Here is a 20,003-nt window from a genome sequence, read left to right as displayed (position 1 = left end):
ATGCAGTGGTCATAGCAATCTGGTACTTTTCCTATATACGTTAGACATGTGCTACCTAGGCATTGCTAGAGGGCTATGACATGAGAGGACAGGAAATAATGAATTTACAAAAGCCTCTATGGACAGCTACTGCTAACTGGAAAAGCCAAAAAAAAAAAAAATCGGTCACTTTTCATCACTGTAGTTTTATTTGTTGCATAAACAGACAACATCAAAACCTATACCCATCAGTAAATGAATAATATTCAAAATCAGCCTTTCTCAACCAGGGTTCCAGAAAACCCAGGGGTACCTTCAGGGTATGCTATGGGTTCCTTGAAAGATGGACATCAAAATCTCTCAGTAATCATCCAAATAACCAGTGACACCAATGATCTTTTTAGCCATCTGTAAGGGGGGATTCTTTTCACTGACCACCAATGTAAGAAGCAGTCTTCCCATTGACCATCGGTGTAATGGGGCCCTCCTACCACTGAACACCAGTGTAAAGGGGGGCCTTCTCCCCATGACCAAAAATGTGAAAAAACACTACAATTTTCACTGACTTCATTTCTTTTCTGGCTATTATTTTTATTATCATTGGTTTTGTTTTATTATTGCTGAAAATAAGCAAAAAAATAAAAGAAAATAGAGCAGCCTTGGGTTTCAAATGCTTTAAGTACACCATATTCCTTATTCTTTCATTTATTTTTATATCTCAGCTTACTCTTTACCCCAATGTAACCTAAGCTGTAGAAATCGGTATTATTAGTAGGAGTTCCCAGTGTCCCACAGACCCACAATAATCTAAAGGGTTCCTCCACATTGAGGGGGTTGAGAAAGGCTGTTCTAGATGATACGGTAACTTTCCATAATGTTTCCAATAGTAAAAATAATCTACATATAATGAACAGCACCCTATCGCTTTACATGAAACAAAGCACCAAGGTAACAATATGGTGCAAGAAACTTTACATTGGTAAAACAATAGATATTTTGTAGTCTACAGAACAGAATGAAAAATGACTCAGATAAATGTGCACAATGCTGAGCTAGAGTACTCTTCATACTTGTCAGTGCACTTCCTCTTGTGTGTGATAGCAGATATTTTTAGATCTATAAAAACATTGCATTCTGTTGGAAGGTGCACAGGAATAAAAGATACAATAAGGAAATAGGAAAAGAAGGATATTGAAGTGCCCTGAATCCACAGACTATGACCTAGATTAATAAAGGTTGCTAAGATATTGTCTACTCATTCATCGAGATGCATTTAAAAAAGCAACAATGAGCCTTGACAGCCACATGAACAATTTAAATGCATATTTAGGCAAAGCTAATCTCATTATGTTCTCATTAATCTATTAATGTACCTTAGATAAAAGAGAGTGGTTTCTGCCCAGTAACAATGATAACTATAGAATAGTATATAAGTAAATAAAACCCCATGAAAGGTAAATTCCATTACGAATTCCTGGCACAGATTGTATTCATTATGTCTAGAGATTATTCAACTTTAATACATTCATCTTATTCATCATTGTACATATAAGAGCTATGGGCATGTTTTGTAGCATATTTGCTTTCTTGTACACTCTGGTCTCAATGTACTATATAACTTAAAGTTTGTGAACACTTGACCATCACAACCCACTATATAGCAAAAAGTATGTGGACACTCCAAATTTAGTTCAGGCGTTTCCAGTGAAGGTGCTGTTAATGTAGTACTAAAAGCAAAACTTTTTTAAAATTTTTTATTATGAATAGAGTAAGGGAGGATTATAAAACCTGTCAGGTTTTTTTTTTCCCATTTGTGTCCCATTGGGAAGATTTCCCTTCACTTTCTTTCACTTGAGTCACCGGAATTAGTGTCCCCTTAGGAAGGTTTCCCCTGTATTACTGTTCTGGGGACCACCCTAATATTTCTTTCACTCTCAGTTTCAGTGATAACAGTAAACAAGAGAAATTGAGGGTGAATTTACCTAACAGGGATACGACAGGTATAAAAACCTGACAGGTGTTCTAAATCCTCTTGACTCTATCTAAAAAAAAAAGTTACCTTTAGTTATACTTTAATGGTACAGCATAGAAAATATTTTAGACAATTAGTTCCAAAAATGTGTCGATGGGATGGGTAAAGCCCGTTTTTGTTCCAGCATGACTGTGCCCCTGTGCACTGCCAGGTTTATAAAGACAAGGTTTGAAGGGTGTGGTGTGGATGAACTTAAGTGGCCAGCCAATGCAGAGCTCTGACCTTAGCCCTACTAAACACCATTGGAGAGAACTGGTTTATTGATTTCTCACCCAACATGGATACCTAACCTCACCTGCTCTTTTGGCTGAATGTGTATAAATATAAACACACTCCAAAATCTTGTGAAAAGCTGTTATAGATGGAGATGGGGACTCAACCTTTTCAAATGGGATATGCAACAAGCATATAAAGGTGCAATGGTCAGGAGTTTACAATATTTGTGTTCAAACAGTATATCACCACAAAGGATAGCATGATTACATTATTACATTGAACCCTGCAGCACCTCCTTTCAAACACATGCTTCCAAGCATAACAAAGCTTCTAATGATTCTTGCCCACAACTGAGATCATCAGAAACCTATCATGGGTGCCATAGGTTAAACTACCACAGCCTTATCTCACTTTTCTTTGACTCTGATCCCGTTATGTACAGACTAATGCCCTGTACACACGGTCGGATTTTCCGACAGAAAATGTGTGATAGGACTTTGTTATCGGAAATTCCGACCGTGTGTAGGCTCCATCACACATTTTCCATCGGATTTTCCGACACACAAAGTTTGAGAGCAGGCTATAAAATTTTCCGAAAACAAAATCCGTTGTTGGAATTTCCGATCGTGTGTACACAAATCTGACGCACAAAGTGCCACGCATGCTCAGAATAAATAAAGAGATGAAAGTTATTGGCTACTGCCCCGTTTAGAGTCCCGACATACGTGTTTTACGTCACCACGTTCAGAACGATCGGATTTTCCGACAACTTTGTGTGACCGTGTGTATGCAAGACAAGTTTAAGCCAACATCCGTCGGAAAAAATCCTAGGATTTTGTTGTCGGAATGTCCGATCAATGTCCGACCATGTGTACAGGGCATAACACTGCATGCAGCTTGCCACAAAAAAGGTGAATAAAATACTCACCAAACCTTCTGTGGGATTAGTCAAGATGATGTCACAATTGCACAGTTTGACTATTGGGAATGATACTCCAAACAGCAGTTACGTTCCACAGGTCTTGAGGACTTAACGATTGATTTAACACAAGACGTTGCCCCTTAGATACCAGAGGATTCGTTCAATCACTAGCCACAAAAAACTGCTTGGATTCTCACTGAAAGAAAGGGCACAGAAATAATGCAATCTTGTAAAATGTTAGGCAAAACAAATGACATATTATGTAAAAGATATTCAATAGAAGTATATGGTTTGCAGTAATTTAACTAAAGAAAGGACATTAGTCCATAGTATTTACAAATAGGTGAATCGATCAAACTGTAAGGCCTCATGCACACTGGACATTAAAATAACGTTATAAAAATGCCAGTAGTTTTGCAGTGAGTTTTTCAATGTTTTTCGATGTTTGCAATAACATTTTTTAGCATTTATTAGCGTTTTTTTTTTTTTTTAATGGAACGGATCAAATGGATCAATGGATTTTCAGCGTTTTTTCAGCATTTATCTGCGTTTATCAGTGTTTTTTGACCTTAGAGTGTTTTTACAGCTGAAAACAGCTGTAAAACTCCTCTTAGAATCCACTAGTTTGGGTTTTTTTTTAAAGCCAAAAAACACCCCAGCTAAAAACTGCTGATAACAGCCTATGTGTGCATGGACACATAGGATAACATGATGGGGAGTTTATTGACTGTAGAAAAAAATGTCTGGAGCCAAAAACAGCTGCTGTAAAAATGTCCAGTGTGTATGAGGCCTAATAGTTAAAATAGAGGCCCAGTAGAAAGACAGTTGGTAGACTGCCAAAGAACATTAACTGTGGTAATAACTGACTATTTTGACAAAGGCAACATGTTCAACACTTGATTATGCATTAAAGTCAAATTTTTGCTTAATATCCTTAAGTTTTCTAACATAGCTACAGTTAGCAGAGTTCACCTACAGTATGTATAATGCTTTGCAAGAGCATGTATTGCAGAGTAATTTAATAAAATGAGGGCTGCAATGTATTATGTATGTGAGGTACAGTGTTTGTAATGTAGGGTATAGCGTGTGTCATGTATGATGTTGAGATGGAAAAGCATGACATGTTCTGATGCCTTCCCTGTACAAGAACTCACAGATTACAGACACAGTGGTCTCTGACAGTCTTGTGTAATGTGGTAGTAATAAAAGTAGGCCTTATGTATAGTTGAAGACACATATTCTCAGATTTAGTTTTCTGGCAAACAGACCTCACCAGCCCACTCAAGCCAGTGCTATACTACAACGAGGTGCCTAGGAAAATTTGTACCACTTATGGTAGTAGATTGACACATGCGGCAAATTCAGGATGTTATAACTACTGACAATTTAGGAACCTATGGCAGTGACAGATTCTTAAATAATTTCTGCCATTAGGAAACTGGTGGTAATTATGACCAGCTCTGAGTTGGCATACAGATGTAAGTCAGTGCTTACAGTGAGGCATATTTGTGCTGGGATATGACAGCTTCCTGCACAGGACTCTATCCCCCACTCCATTCAGCTATCATCTGGGAAATTCCCCGTCCCAAAGCTGAATGTAAACAAAGTGGGCGGTTTTACTGGTGATGTCATTACCCAAATATGGCAGTGCCTATATTGGAGAAATTACTTGAGTCACTGGGGAGAAGGTGCTTTGGGGTGGGCCTTTTTAACATGGGGTCCCCAGATCCCGCCCATCCCCCCCTATGTGAATGCGTATGGGGTATACATAGTGCCCCTACCCATTCACCAAAAAAGTGTCAAAAAGTAATAAAAATACAGAGACACAGAGAGAGATTTTGACAATTCCTTTATTCAAAAATTTTTAAAAATAGTCTTCTCCAATGTAAATCCATTGTCAATCATGCCGCTGCCACCACCAGACTCGAAAAAAAAATCGGTCCACCATCAACTAAGGCAAACCGCCAAATGCTCAGCTTACTTTTTGACAGTTCTTATATGGGTAAGGGGCAGAGCCACCTGGCGATGTCACCTGGTGGCACCGCCCCCTTGTGACATCACAGTTCGGTGCATGCTGGGTCAGTGACGTCACATGGGTGGTGGTGTCACCAGGTAACGTCGCCAGTGGCCCCGCCCTTACCTATATAAAAACTGTCAAATGGAAAGCCAGGCATTTGTCAGTTTGCCTTAGTTAACTGCGTGACTCACAAACCCCAGCACAATCTTTTTTTAAAAAAATAAAAATTAAAAGGCTTGTATTACAAATAGTTTTGCACAAACTGTGGAAAAGTGCATCACTCTAGGTGTGGAAGGATTCAGGAGTGCATTTTGTACAGAGTGCAAGGTTCTGGAGTATGTTGTACAGAGTGCAAGGTTCTTGAGTGTGTTTTACAGAGTGCAAGGTTTAGGAGTGCGTTGTACAGAGTGCAAGGTTCAGGATTTAGTTAAACTGCAAAGACACCAATTGATTAAACATTGTACACTTATGTTCTAAAATCTTGATTACCAGAATTACCAGCATACAGGAGCCGAGGCAAGAATGCAGGCATCAGATGGATAACAAATGAGTGCAGCCTAGCAGGACCTGCAGCAGTGTGAACATCCATCCATCCATCCATCACAGCCAGGGATTGGTGGGCAAGCCGGCGGGCGTACGGCTACAATGAGAGTGAGAATGAGTGGAGCTGTAAAGTCCAACCTCTGATGCAGGGGATTATTATTATTAATAAACAGGATTTATATAGTGACAAAAATAAAAAGGATTTATATAGCGCCAACAGTTTGCAATGGGATGGGCAGGGCCGATATGCAGGGCTCTGCCACCTTTGTCAGGCAACCAGTGCATATACAAACAGCTGGCGTTTATATATTTATTGCTGGCTGAGGAAGAAGGTGGTAGGGTGCAGGACCAATTGTATCTACTGCATGTGCACCCACAGTGGTGTATAATAAACCTTAATTATACACCGCTGTGGGTGCACACATAGTAGTTACAATTGGTCCTGCCACCTTCTTCTCAGACCAGCAATGTATAAACGCTGGCTGTTTGTCTATACATGAGTTGCCTGACAAAGGGGGCGGAGCCCTGAGTATTAGCCGACATCAGAGGTTGGATTTGACAGATCCACTCACTCTCACTGCGGGCCATATGCCCGCCGGGTTGCCCACCAATCCCTGGCTGTGTTGGATGGATGTTCACACAGTTGCATGTCCTGCTAGGCTGTCGGCAATGGAGTAATGCAGGAAAAAAAGTCCCTGTACACCGGGACCGCAGGACAAAGCTTGAAATGTGGGAAAGTCCCGCCCAATCCAGGACGGTTGGGAGGTATGTCTAAATACAAAGTTCAAAAAAATACATGAGAACTGATTATGCTGTCAGCACATTATAATACAGTTCAGTATCTTGATTCACAAACCCCTTTCAAATGGGGTAACAATAGGGCAACATTAATATATTCTACTGCAGCTTTGTAGCTTTCTGTATCATCTGTTCTTTCCTGTGTTTCCTACCTCCTGTAAATGTCTAAACTGACCTCCAAGTAGGGCAGCCCATTCATTTAAACGGACTGCCCTATGCACAACAAACACAGCAAAGTAACTCATGTAGATTTTTGCCGCTTTTAGTTTTGCAAGTTTTTTACTGTGCACTTTGCCAAATTTGTTGCCTTTTTTTTTTTTGCATGGCGAAACAGCACCAAAAGAATGGCAAGGCAAGTGCAACTCACATTTTTAGCGTTTTGCGCAGATTTACCAAACACACTTGTGAATGGAGCCTTAAGCTTTCAATGTGTGAAAACACGTTCGACTGCACAGTGCAATTAGTACAGTGTTACAGTTAGTACAGGCTTGCAGCGAGCAACTGCTTACTCTTATTCCCCGTACACACGGTCAGATTTTCCGACGGAAAATGTGTGATAGGACCTTGTTGTCAGAAATTCCGACCGTGTGTGGGCTCTATCACACATTTTCCATCGGATTTTCCGACACATAAAGTTTGAGAGCAGGCTATAAAATTTTCCGACAACAAAATCCGTTGTCGGAATTACCGATCGTGTGCACATAAATCTGACGCACAAAGTGCCACGCATGCTCAGAATAAATAAAGAGATGAAAGCTATTGGCTACTGCCCTGTTTAGAGTCCCGACATACGTGTTTTACGTCACCGCGTTCAGAACAATCAGATTTTCCGACTACTTTGTGTGACCGTGTGTATGCAAGACAAGTTTGAGCCAACATCCGTTGGAAAAAAATCCTAGGATTTTGTCGTCGGAATGTCCGATCAATGTCCGACCGTGTGTACGGGGCATTACTCTTTTTTCTGCTGTAAAGGGGATTGTATTGCAATAACAAGTTAATTTCAAACTAAAAAAAATGTAGTTTAGTTTATAGTTTTGTAGATGTATTATTTCAATGGTTGTTATAATGAAATGATTTAAAAAGCATACAGGATAAAAAAATAACAAAAAGTGAAAGTTTTAGATCGTATACACCATGCACACAAATTTACCATATACACCATAAATGTGTGAAGCTGACTTCCTTTGACAACTGTAAAGCTTAACTAACATTAAAAATAAAAATGTGATTGCAAACATATTTTTGAGGAAGAGCAGACTTTATAAGTCTTGGCTATCCAAAAAAAAATCTGCTTTATTTGTGTGCCATATTTTTTTCAGTGTACAGTACACTGCTTATGCACTGTGCAATGTATACTACTAACCTATTTCCAAAGCCAGGTGCTGGGACAATGTAAGTCCAGTGAGCATGCGCAGTAGTTACATCATCAGTGGCCTAAAAATGGGCAATGTGGACCATATTGAGCAAATATGCTGTTGTCTCTGCTGGATCCCTGCTCCCGTAATATGAAGTGGCTTGCTATGGTGGCACACCAAGAAGAGGAGGAGCCAGGAATGTCCCCGAGAAGAGGAGGATTGGAGCTGCTATGTGCAAAATCACTGCACAGAGCAGGTAAGTATAACATGTTTGTCATTAAGAAAAAAATTGGTTTACAATAACGATCAAAGGTCAAAACTGTTTTTAAATTTTGGATAGAATGATAAGGGTTTAGAACCTAAAGAGTCCCAGCTGAGGAGATTCACTTGCTCTATTTTCCTGGTCACCACTGGACTGAAAGTGAGGGAAAACCAAGAAGAGGGATAGAGGTAAAATCTTCCAATGGTGACACTTATTCTGGTGAAAACTGTCAAGGAGGACATTTACCTCACTTTGGAGTAGTTTGGGTCTACAGGACAGGAAGTGAGAAGAAGCAGATGGGAAGAAAACACCAGGACGTTTTACTATTCCCTAAAAAGTTTTGACTTTAGGAATATGTTAATATAAACTTTTTATAAGAAAAATATGGAGCTACTGGAGTGTTTTCATTCTGGGAATGTAAGCTGTATGGCTGTCATACTAACACCTTGGGTACTAACTAACTCAGGAAAAGTATGCTGGTCAGGCATTCTGACTTTCATTTTCTGAATATTCATTCCAGGTCAGTGACTCGGAAGGTACTGTATTAAAACCAGATCATCAGCCTAATAGCCAGGCAATTACATTTTCATACAGAGGTGAGCAATGATAACCTCCATGTTTCTCTTATGAATATGATTTATTGGAAAAACTAAGTGTACAAATGGTCCATCACATACATTGATGTTTTGTCGGCTTACATAGTACTGGTTTATCATTAGTTTCCTTGTGTCATTAACACCAACTTTGTTAATATCAAAACAGACCCAGCATTAGGATACATTTTTTTTTATACGTTTTTATTGAGTATCAAAAGAAAATACGGGATACAAAACAAAACAAAATAAGAAAATATAGGTGATTATATTCTAACAAAGACAAGAAATAACATGTCAGGAAAATCCATACACAGTTCACTCTAAATTCAGATGAGATTAAGATTTTACAGAGAGGAATAAAGGGTAATAATGGTAATATATGGAATAATCAGGACAAATGGTGACACCAGTCTGTCCATGGTTTCCATGAACTGTCAAATGGCTCTTGCTTGTACTGGTAGAGTGGGATTTTTCATAGGAGTAACTCACTTGGACTAGAGATACAATTTAAGATTTGTTAGGGGCTTGAGAAGCTTTCCAGTGTCTAGCTATGTCTTGCTCTTGCCGTAACAAGAATGTGGACCGTCACAGTGCGAAACTTAAATATTTCTCTCCAGAAACTAGAGAGATTTCTCCAGGAAAAAAATATATGGTAAAGAAAAAACAGGGAGGAGGAGGTGCTGACCTGAGTGTAGTATTAAAATGATGACTTTAATAGAATTAGATTAAAAACACTTACAAGATGACAGAAGATGCATGCTCGTCAAAGTAACGTGCAGTCCTGGCATTCCACATGGCTCTGCGGGTCCCACCGCTGTTCCGGATATCTGAAAAGGATTTAGCAGCTGGCTGAAATGGATCACAGTGTTTCTCCAGGAATAAGGAAATTCCCCACTGACCAGCATGGACCGTGGAACAGGAAGTGATGTCACCCGCATCTGATTGGACCAAGGCAGGGCTGGAATCTTGTCAATTAGGGCTGCAGTGGTAAAGTATACCCGTCTGCCCACAGCCTCTCCAGGAAAAGGCTGAGTTCTGTGGGGAGAATTTGTACAGTTGGTAGGGAGTATAATGCCATCTGGTGATTAATTTTTGTAGCAGTTCCCAGTGGTTGGTGCAGTGAGAGGATAAGTAAATAGATTTAAAGGCCAAAAGCCACTGGGAGGGGGAGAAAGTCTGTCCAAGGTCTGATTCTCATTTAAGGATTGGATTTGTTTTCTCAAAAACAAACTTTTGATGTAGTAAGTTGTAAAATAGTGTAATTCCCCTGGTTTTTGTGTGGGTTGAGGATAGAAAAGACCAGACTGATGAGTCAACGAAAACTGTGGGGAGAGGGTGTTTCAATAGAAATGTCCCTATGCAGATAAATGTAAATTTAGTAATACCATGAGCTTGTTTTAGTATCTCTACAGTTTTCAATACATTACCATTCAAGAGCTCATCTACCCAAAGGAAGCCTCTATCCACCCATTTATCAAGATTTAAGTACGGGATAAGAAGTTACAAGGTTTTGATAGGAATACGTATCTGGTGATTCCTTATGGGTTGGAGGGGTTGTGAGAGTGGTGTTCTATATGCCAATAAAGTGTCTTGAACAGGTAGATGGAAGGAATATAAGGGTTTCCATCTGTCTGCTAGGATTAGTAGAGCTAAGTCATAAGTTCCCCCTAAGTGTTTTTCAATCCCTACCCATAGGGCTTCTGGGTGATGGTTAAACCAATTTTTTGATTGTGCCAATAAAGATGCTAAATAGTAGTCTGTAATGTCCACCATACCCAAGCCCCCAGATTTCCTGTATCTGATTAGGTGCATGTGTGAGCATCTTTTGCGTTACCAGATGATTTTTTTAAGAGCACATAAGACATTAGGTTTAATGGGGATTGGTAAAGTGCGAAATACATATAATATTTTAGGTAAAATTGCCATTTTATAGGTAGCTATCCTTCCTGCCCAGAAAAGTTTGAAATTATATAAATGATGAAGTTCTTTTCCAATTTCTTCTAGAAGGGGTTTGTAGTTGGCGTCCGCTAATATAGAGGTGGAGGCTGTTATAAGTATACCTAAATAGGATATATGGTGTTCAGCCCAAGCATCAGGTAGTTCTTGCTTTAGGTGTTGGTGAGTGAGTTTGTGGACTTCTAAATCTAGGATTGTAGATTTAGTAAAATTCACCTTGTATTGTGAGATATTGCTAAAGCTAGTTAGGATGTGATGTGCTGCAGGTAATGATATCAAAGGGTTAGATAAGTGGAGTATTATATCATCAGCAAACAAATTAATGATGTGAGTGGTAGTGCGTGTATGAAATCCTGATTTTAGAGGCTGTGAGTGAATTGCTTCCACCAGGAGTTCAATTAGTAGAGTGATATTTGATGGGGAAAGAGGGCACCCTTGACAGGTTCCATTTGATATAGTAAATGTTTTTGATAGAAAGCCAGATGTATATACTTGTGCTAATGGATTTGAATACAGTGCAAGGATGACCGAAAGAATGGTCCCCTGGAAGCCATATTTTTCCAGCGTTAGCTACATAAGTTACCAGTGGACTCTGTTGAATGCCTTCTCTGCATCTATGGAGAGAAGCAGAGAAAACGCACAAGTTTATTCTACAAGATGCACAATATTAATAATGCGCCTAGTTGCGTCAGTAGTCTGTATATTTTTTGTTTTGTAAAGCCCATCTGATCTGGTTTAACTAGGGTGGGCATAATGTTTATTGGACATAGTGCAAGTAATTTGGCATATATTTTTACATCCGAATAAAGTAAGGATATTGGCCGAAAATTTACAGAAGATGTGGGTTCCTTGCCAGGCTTTGGCAAGGTAACCACATATCCTTTCAGCATTTCTTGTGGAAAAGAATGACCAGAAGCTGCTTCTTGAAACACAGCTATGAGATGTGGAGAAAGGATATCTTTAAAAGTTTTATAGTAATCATTTGTAAACCCGGTTGGTCCTGGTTACTTACCAGAGGTAAGTGAGTTGATGACATTGGTAGCTTCAGAAATAGTGAAAGGAGAGTTTAACAACTCTAACTGTGTGGTGCTTAGGGTATGGAGTTGTAATTTGGCTAAAAATATTTGTATATCTGCATCTGAGGGTTGAGGGGTGGAAGAGTCATCTTTTAGATTGTACAGGGAGCTATAATAATCCACAAAAGCATCAGCAATGGCATGCGCATTCAACAGTTTAGTTTTAGTGGAGTGATCAATAAGGTATTGAATTCGAGCCTTGGCTCTCTGAGCTCTAAAGTGATTGTAAAGCTTCAAATATTTAAAAAAAAAAAAAAATGTCATATTTACCTCCACTGTGCAGTTCGTTTTGCACAAAGTGGCCCCGAACACTGACTTCTGGGGTCCCTCAGTGGCTCTCGCGGCTTCTCCCCCCATTAGTTAACCCCCTAGGAGAAGCGCTCTCCCGGGGGGTTACCTTGCAGGCGCGCTCCCGAGTCCAGCATTTGGCATCCATAGCCGCTGAATGTATGACTCGGCCCCGCCCCCCGGCGCCCACGACATTGGATTTGATTGACAGCAGCAGGAGCCAGTGGCTGCATTGCTATCAATCTATCCAATCAAGTGCCGAGAACCCCGGGCAGAGGGATAGCGCGTCCTTGCCAATGGAAAATCCAGGGTTCAGTTAAGTAAAATGGGGGGCTGGGGGGCCAGTCACTGCCAGGTGTTTTTTCACCTTAATGCATAGGGAAAAAATGAGGGTTTACAACCCCTTTAACTCTGTTGACCAAGAATTTGCCTGCTTTGTTTTGGGTGTAGAATTTCAGTTTAAGTGATTTCATGAGTTTAAGTTTGGTGGGAAGTTTAGACAGGGAGGATGCAAGGAAAGACAAAGGGGTGTTTTTTTTCTGGGTTTCAAGGGTCTGTATGTCAGAGATTAGTTTATTGAGGTGGGCATTACGTGGTTTCTTAATCCTGGAGCCAATTTGTATCAGAATGCCTCTTATGAATGCCTTATGGGAATTCCACAATGTGAAGGGATTTGTGTCTGGTAATTTGTTTTCCCGCATAAAATTTTGTAAATATTTACTAATGGCAGACTGATGGAGGGAGGATTGTAAAATAGTCACTACAGCACCAAAGCGGAGTAGGAGAACAAGTGTCCCCTTCATCCAAGGTGATGGAGATGGCGGCATGGTCCAACCATGTAATATTGTGAATAGATGAAGAAGATACCCACTGTAGCACCCATTTATCTGCCGAAAAGAGATCTATATGGGAGTAGGTATTGTGTCTAGCAAAGTAAAAGGTGAAGTCCTTCTCATTGACATGCTGACACCGCCAAACATCATACAGTATATATTCTCCTTGTGTAATAAGTCTTGCAAGGAGGAGCCTCAACAACGTGCTAAAGAGGAGGAGTCCAGCTTTGGGTAGGGGACTACATGAAAGTTTCCACACATAATAAGACTTCCATATAACACCTTAGACATTTTCTGTATCATTTTGCAAATGAAACCTAGTTGGTGCATATTTGGTTCATAGATGGAAGCCAGGGTGTAAGGTTTAGCCCGGGTTCACACCACAACGGGCTGCGGATCGCACAGGAGCGCTGTGCGTCCCTGTTCACCGTTTCAGGGACGAATCAGGGCCGATTCTATGCCTGAATTCGGCCCTGAAACGCAGCCAAAGACACACAGCGTTTTTGTGCAGTGCGCACCGCAGCCGCCCCGGAGATATGTGAACTGGCTCCATAGGTAGCCAGTCACATTCTCCTGCTATGCGAATTAGAGGTGCGGAAACGCACCTCTAATTCGCATAGGTGTGAACCCGGGCTTAGAGTTTAGTTTACATGTTACAAAAATAAACCTACCATTAGGGTCAGAGAACACATTCTTACGTACAAATCACACCAAGTCTTTGATGGCCAATAGCACACCTCTTTTTTTGTGCTGGAAGAAGAGATAAACACATGTGGATTTTTATGTGAGAATATCGAGGTAAAATCTTTATGGAAATGAGTCTCCTGAACTGCCAGGATATCCGCCTTATGGTGCACAGCTTCTTCCCAAAGAGAGCGTCTTTTGGCCGGATGATTAAGGCCATTGGCATTTATTGATAAACACTTAAGACCAATATTGAAAGTGACTATATGTTATGGAATTGCCTTCGGGCACAAGAAAGAGAAGTCCATGTAGAGCTGTGATGGTTGTTGAGAATCCCTGGAACACAAAGAGTAGAAAGCTCCAATCTGTACTAGGTCCGCTGTTATTGGTTAAACAAGTGGGATCATCCGATAATGGGAGTATGTTGTCCTGACATAGCGAAGAGGTCAAGGTTGCATGAAGGAAATGGTGTAGAAACATGTTCCAATGAGGACAAAACAGGAGCAAAAATAGAAGACTTAAAAAAATAAAGACCCTATTGAGGTCTAGAGCAGTTAAACTGCAATAACACGGGTTAAAGAAGTATGGTAGTGTGTACTTCAGGAGCTTGTGGAGCCTCTGGGAAATGCTATCATGAGGTTATTGCGCTGGTATCATCAGGTGCCACGTTTGTTTTTTGCCTTTTCTGCTTATGTTGGATTGTGCACCATTCTGGTTCCAAAAAGGCTTTCTTTGGAAATGAGCTGGACATAGCTTGTAGAGGAGGAAGCTCAGGTAGGATTTGCCATTGACGCAAGAAGTTAAGACCATCTTCCAAGGAGGATATGCTCGTTGTGGTGCCTTGGTGGGTGATCAGAAGTGTGGCTGGATACTTCCATTGGTAAGCCACTTTGTGGTTCCTGAGTGCTTTGTTCCGCCTCAGTTGTAATGTGTACTTATCCAGTAGTAACTGGATATGTGCTATTTTTTCAGTTAACTGATCAGCCCTGCAAAAATGTATTGAGTAATTGTTCTTTTACTTGGAAAAATGTATTCTGAGCAATACATCTCTAGGTACACTAGCTGGAATGTGAGCGGGTTTAGGCACTCTATGGATGCGGTCAATGGTAAGATCGGTGGAGGATAAGGTGGGGATCGCTGTTAAAAAGGCATCACGGATGTAATGCCGGAGTTGGTGCGTGGTAATAGATTCCGGAATGCCACTCACCTTTAAATTGTTCCTCCTTGATCTGTCCTCCAAATCCACCACCTTGGCCTTAAGCTAAGAGATGTCGTCTGCTTGATCGGTATTGGTGTCTACCAATGTGTTAAATGAAGTTGCAAATTCACTCATTTTGTCCTCTACACATGACGGATTCTGTTCCCTAGCTCATGAACTTCAGCTTTATGTTGTTGCAAGCAGGCGGGAACATCAGATTGAATGGAAGCACACGAGGAAAGCAGCATTTCTTTTAGAGTTGTGTCAGAGATAGGCTGTTCAGCAGCGGGGAACACTGCAATGGGATCTGTGTCTGCTGTAGTATCCTGTGCTGAATCATGGGCTGCACTTCCAGGTGTCTTCCTCCTTTGCTGTAAGACAATCTGTCCTCGGACGTGATTTTAATGGGCTGCGGATGTCTAGTGTAGATATACCAGAGCTGGATGTGAAGCAGCTGCATTAGTGGATGGGACAGTCACCTCCAAAATGGCCACCGCTTAAGACACTAAAGGTCCACCAGTGGCCGTCAGCTCTGGGGACGCACTGCCATTTTGTTGTGGTCTATGTTCCGCGGCCGGAAAGACTTCCGTAATTTTAAGGTGCTGTAACGGGTTTTTGCGGCGCCTGGACATACCACCGAGTGGAGCAGAGGTATGGGGCACTAGGGATGTCAGCCAGTGGTCAGCAGATGCGCCGTGGTGTGAGATAACCCAGAAAGCTGAGCGGAGCTCCTTCACTCAGCAGCCATACTAGACAGCGGTCGCCACACCCTAGGATACATTTTTGCAACATAGAAATTCAAACCAGGGTGATTTGCAGCAAACAATTTTTCAAACTAAAACAGGGTATTGGGTGAGGCCAGGGAGGGGAAGAAGAGGGTGAATGCCTCAGAGACATGTTGGGGGTTCCAGGTCTCATCAGTAGATAGGAAGTAAACCTCATAAATCCACCAGGCGCTGGTCAAAATCTGCTAGTAGGAAATATGAGATCCATGGGTCCCAGGTTTTTTTTCTTATGGAGGTTTTTTTTTCTTAAGCTGGTTATAGATACTGTAGGTATGGTCTTACTGTTGAAGGATTTTTTCTCAGATTGGTGCATAAACATGCATATTTCGAAAATGTAGGGAATCAAGTATTTGACAGAAAACAATAGTGATTGTCTGAAAATATCCATTATATCCAATCTAAATGTTCTGCCAATAGCTGAGTATCTTGTGCTTAGAGACATGGAATGTGTATTTTAAAATTTTTACCAAATTGGCTGGATTGAAAAAAGATCTTAATGTGTATGTGTATCTGAAATGCATAGATCATACGCAGTGTTCCAATAGTAAAATTTTTTTTTTATTGACTGACCATGGTCCATATCTTGGTTTGTCTAGCTAATTACACTACTCCTGACTGACTGAATGTAATTTGAAATTAGTTGATACATTTGGGCAAATATCTCATTCATAACACTGGGCCTGACCAAGAAGGTAGATTTGTAATACCTACAGCAAGCAAAAGGATTTTTCAATTCAGTCTCCCTTTCTGCACTGGGAAAAGAAACGGGAGCACACACTTAGTTATTATGGACAACATAAACATTCCAAGCAATTCTTTCCCCAAATACATAAAGTATGGTACTCAACAGGGATAACCACTTAACCATTCTTTGTGTTGGCTATGGAGCTTAAAGTAAACTAAACAAAGGATCAGCACCAGTCAGGAGCTACTATGAAGTTGATTTGCAGTATTCAGACGGCTAGGAATAAGCAATTCAGGCAAGTTCAAGCAGTTTGGGCTTGCAGACCCTATTTATAAAAATTTGAACAATAGAACCATATGTGTTATCTTGAATTTTCTCCCAAATCAGATAGTAATTTTACCCTGTACTTATATAAAGCAGCCCACAGATGACTCAATTCCCCCCATCAACACAGTGAGTGTTGATGGGGGGAATGCCTCCTGCAGTGCTATTGTGTTCTACCCCAGGTGCAGGGAGACTTGGCAGAATACGACTACTGCTAGTGGCTATAGCCGCCAGCAGTAGTCAAATGTAGAAATCAGACAAATTTTGATTCACATATGGTGGGCTTTAGAAGTTGACAAAGAACAATAGATAGCTGTTCTTGTCTTGGTCAGACTCCCTCATATCAAGGTTAGAAGACAACTATCTTGGCATTGAACCTACTGTTCCCTATTCCAAGATCAGAAAATATGTTTATGATGTTCTTGATGTTCTTGTTACCTTGACCTAAAGAAGATGTGCTTATGACTTTCTGTCACTGAACTCTTGTTACCTCTATTAAAATACACCATAATATGCAGCTTTGACACCAGCCATTTGATGGCTTGACAGTTCAGTTGAGAGCTAACATAAGCACACTACTAGTAACTGTGACAGTGAGCATGCTTTGAAAAATGTAACCGTTTTGGAAAACTGGTTAATTTAGTGGGTTTAGTTGCACATTTCTATATAATGAGATAATCTATAGGTTTCTAGAATTAAGTAATTTAACTGGTACGTAATAGTAATACATATGTTAAATAATGCTAATGTAATAAAATATATGGGGAAAATGTCAATATCCCACTACAAGCCGTTAGCCATCTTCATTTGGACGAACACTAATATCATTGGTCTGGAGGTAGCAAGCTACCTTCATAAACTTTGTCTTTTTGTAGATGATGCCCAGAAGCAGCTATTCAGCCTAATGATATCCTTTCCCAGCCTCTCTGTCCATTTTAAAAGCTTTCGGCTCAGTTTCAGTATTCAATATCCATATGCACATGGCCAAACTTAAAGTGGTTGTAAAGGCAGAAGGTTTTTTTATCTTCATGCATTCTATGCATGAAGATAAAACACCTACTCTCTGCAGCAGCCACCCAATCACCCCCTAATACTTGCCTGAGCCCCATCTCTATCCAGCGATGTCCATGAGTGCCTCGGCCGTCCGTGACTCTCTCTCCTGATTGGCAATCAAGAGAAAGAGGGGGCAGGGCCAAACTGGGGGCTCCATGTCTGAATGGACACACAGAGCTGCAGCTTGGCTCGAGTGCCCCCATAGCAAGCTGCTTGCCGTGGGGGCACTCGACAGGAGGGAGGGGCCAGGAGAGCCAAAGAGGGACCCGAGAAGAAGAGGATCCGGGCTACCCTGTGCCAAACCACTGCAAAGGGCAGGTAAGTATAACATGTTTGTAATTTTTATAGAAAAACAAGACTTTACAATCACAATTTAGCTTTACCTCTCTTTACCTTTACCTCTCTCACTACTCAAAACTGTGTCACACTGCAGTGCTCTTTTGAGTTCTTGTTGATCCCTTCCTCTTTTGCATATCTGGAAGTTTGTCCCAATAACTGCAGACACACTTTACTAAGAGAACTGCCCTGATAATCAGTCAGTTATTATTTCCTACAGGTTAAGTATTATATAATGGCAAAGTCTCTTTTATGTGGGGTATGTTGAAGCCCAGAACTGGTAAATATATTCTTCACCATCCCAAACCATTATATAATTATTACTGTGTTGTGCAGAAGTTTTTCAATGAGTTATCTTGGACTCTTACTTAAGGTCCCATATATCAGTTCATGATCTGCTATGGTTACACTCAACTTTGAGAAAATAGTTGACTAATTCCATCACCACCCACTCCCTGAGAATCTGGGGCAACATTATTTTGGCATATTGCAGTCACCCTCTCTTCATCTCATCTCTTCATCATCTCTTCATCTCTTCATTTACTGAATAAGATATTCACTGAAATAACACATTCTTTAGGTTTGCAGCCTTATTTCACCCCTTTTCCCTGGCAGCAAACAGCCTATAGCTAAGATTAGACTAGTGGGTGTTTTACCAACCTGTTGTAATACATTTACTGCATTAATCTGCTTGCTTATCTAATGAACACTTTGTTACAACATGTTTTCTAGTTGTAATTTATGCATTGCTGTCTGTTATTTGTGCAAATATTCTTGCGTTGTAACATTACAAGTCACATCTCAATAAAAATGTATTGAACAAGAAAGAAAACAAAAACACATTTTCCAGCACTTAACTGTATAGCATACACTTGCCTTTAGAGCTTTCAGTAGCCAGTGAAATCCTGTCCCTGTTGGGAGCGCTAGAGAAGAGCAACCCTGCAGCCAACCCTAGGCAGGCTAGTCTGTAGCAGAAGTATGTGGCTGTACATCCATTTGCACTCATCTGAATATGGTGCCATACAGGGTATGTTTGTAATTATTTAGCAGACAACAATCATGCTTATATACCTAGTCAAGGTGGGAGTAGTGAATGGAACAGCAAAATTACTAACATCAGGGCATATAACGTAAGTAATGGACTGAAGACTGTGCTGCTGTATTAGCTGCCAGCTATCACAGGTTGGCAAATACTCACCATCTGGTATAAAAAAAAAGAGCAGAGGGATTTCAATGGCAGAAATAACATCAGTGAATTTCAGATGAGCTTATTATTCTGGACAGGGACATTCAAGGTTATAGGAGAGTGGAATAATGACTAGAAGGCTGATCACGCTGCCATCTCTTGTGCTGTAGGTATCTAATGAATACTTATAATGCCGGTGTCCTGCAAATAACATTATGTGACAGGTCATGTCATGGTGCATAATCAAGCATTTGGTCTAGACAAAACAGGACAATATTGTGAAATGTGTTATTCTCTTAGTAACTAAGTGATTTGGAGCAGACTGGTATGTGTCCAAGTCTGCCTATAAATATGCTCAAAGTAGAACCATTTACATACAGGTCACAAAAAAAGATGAAACATAAAGCATAGCTAGGTCTGGACATTAGTAATGACCACTATGACCACAAATCTAAAAAACTAAGTACATGTAATTGCCATACAGTGTTGTCTTGTTAGGAGTTATGTGAGCACCAGGAGACACTCTGATATAATGTAGAAATCTGCTTTTTTTAAAACTAAAGGACATACTGTGGGGCACATGTTTTTATCTAACAGAGTGGATTGTAGGGACATTACACAAATATTTTACCAGCAGGAGGGGAGGATCGTGGAGCGGACGGAGCTGAAAGGCGGGGAGGGGGGATCTGGGGAGAAAGGAGACATAGCGGATGACAGAGGCACATAAACTGACCATGGTGTCAGGGCTCAGCAACCATGATAAACTGTAGTCAGTTTACGGGGGGGGGGGGACCAGACAGGATCAGCCAGGTATTTCAGGTGATACAGGGGGACAAATTACACAGCACAAGCACCGTGCTGTATAAAATGCTTTAAAGG

General features: G+C 40.7%; 1 protein-coding gene across 3 annotated transcripts in view; it reads right to left on the bottom strand.

The window, feature by feature from the left end:
- RAP1GAP2 (RAP1 GTPase activating protein 2) overlaps positions 1–20,003 on the bottom strand; it is a 1,157,030-nt gene that overhangs the window by 1,035,896 nt on the left and 101,131 nt on the right. For 2 of the 3 annotated variants that reach the window (XM_073616723.1, XM_073616725.1), the window contains exon 2: positions 3,156–3,345. The exons of the other annotated variant lie outside the window; for it this stretch is intronic. The gene's annotated coding sequence lies outside the window, so the exon portion shown is untranslated. The remainder of the gene's footprint in view (positions 1–3,155; positions 3,346–20,003) is intronic. 3 annotated transcript variants of the gene reach the window in all.

Source organism: Aquarana catesbeiana, linkage group LG02 (assembly GCF_042186555.1).
Source record: "Aquarana catesbeiana isolate 2022-GZ linkage group LG02, ASM4218655v1, whole genome shotgun sequence".
Taxonomy (NCBI): domain Eukaryota; kingdom Metazoa; phylum Chordata; class Amphibia; order Anura; family Ranidae; genus Aquarana; species Aquarana catesbeiana.
This window is presented reverse-complemented; position numbering and strand designations above follow the sequence as displayed.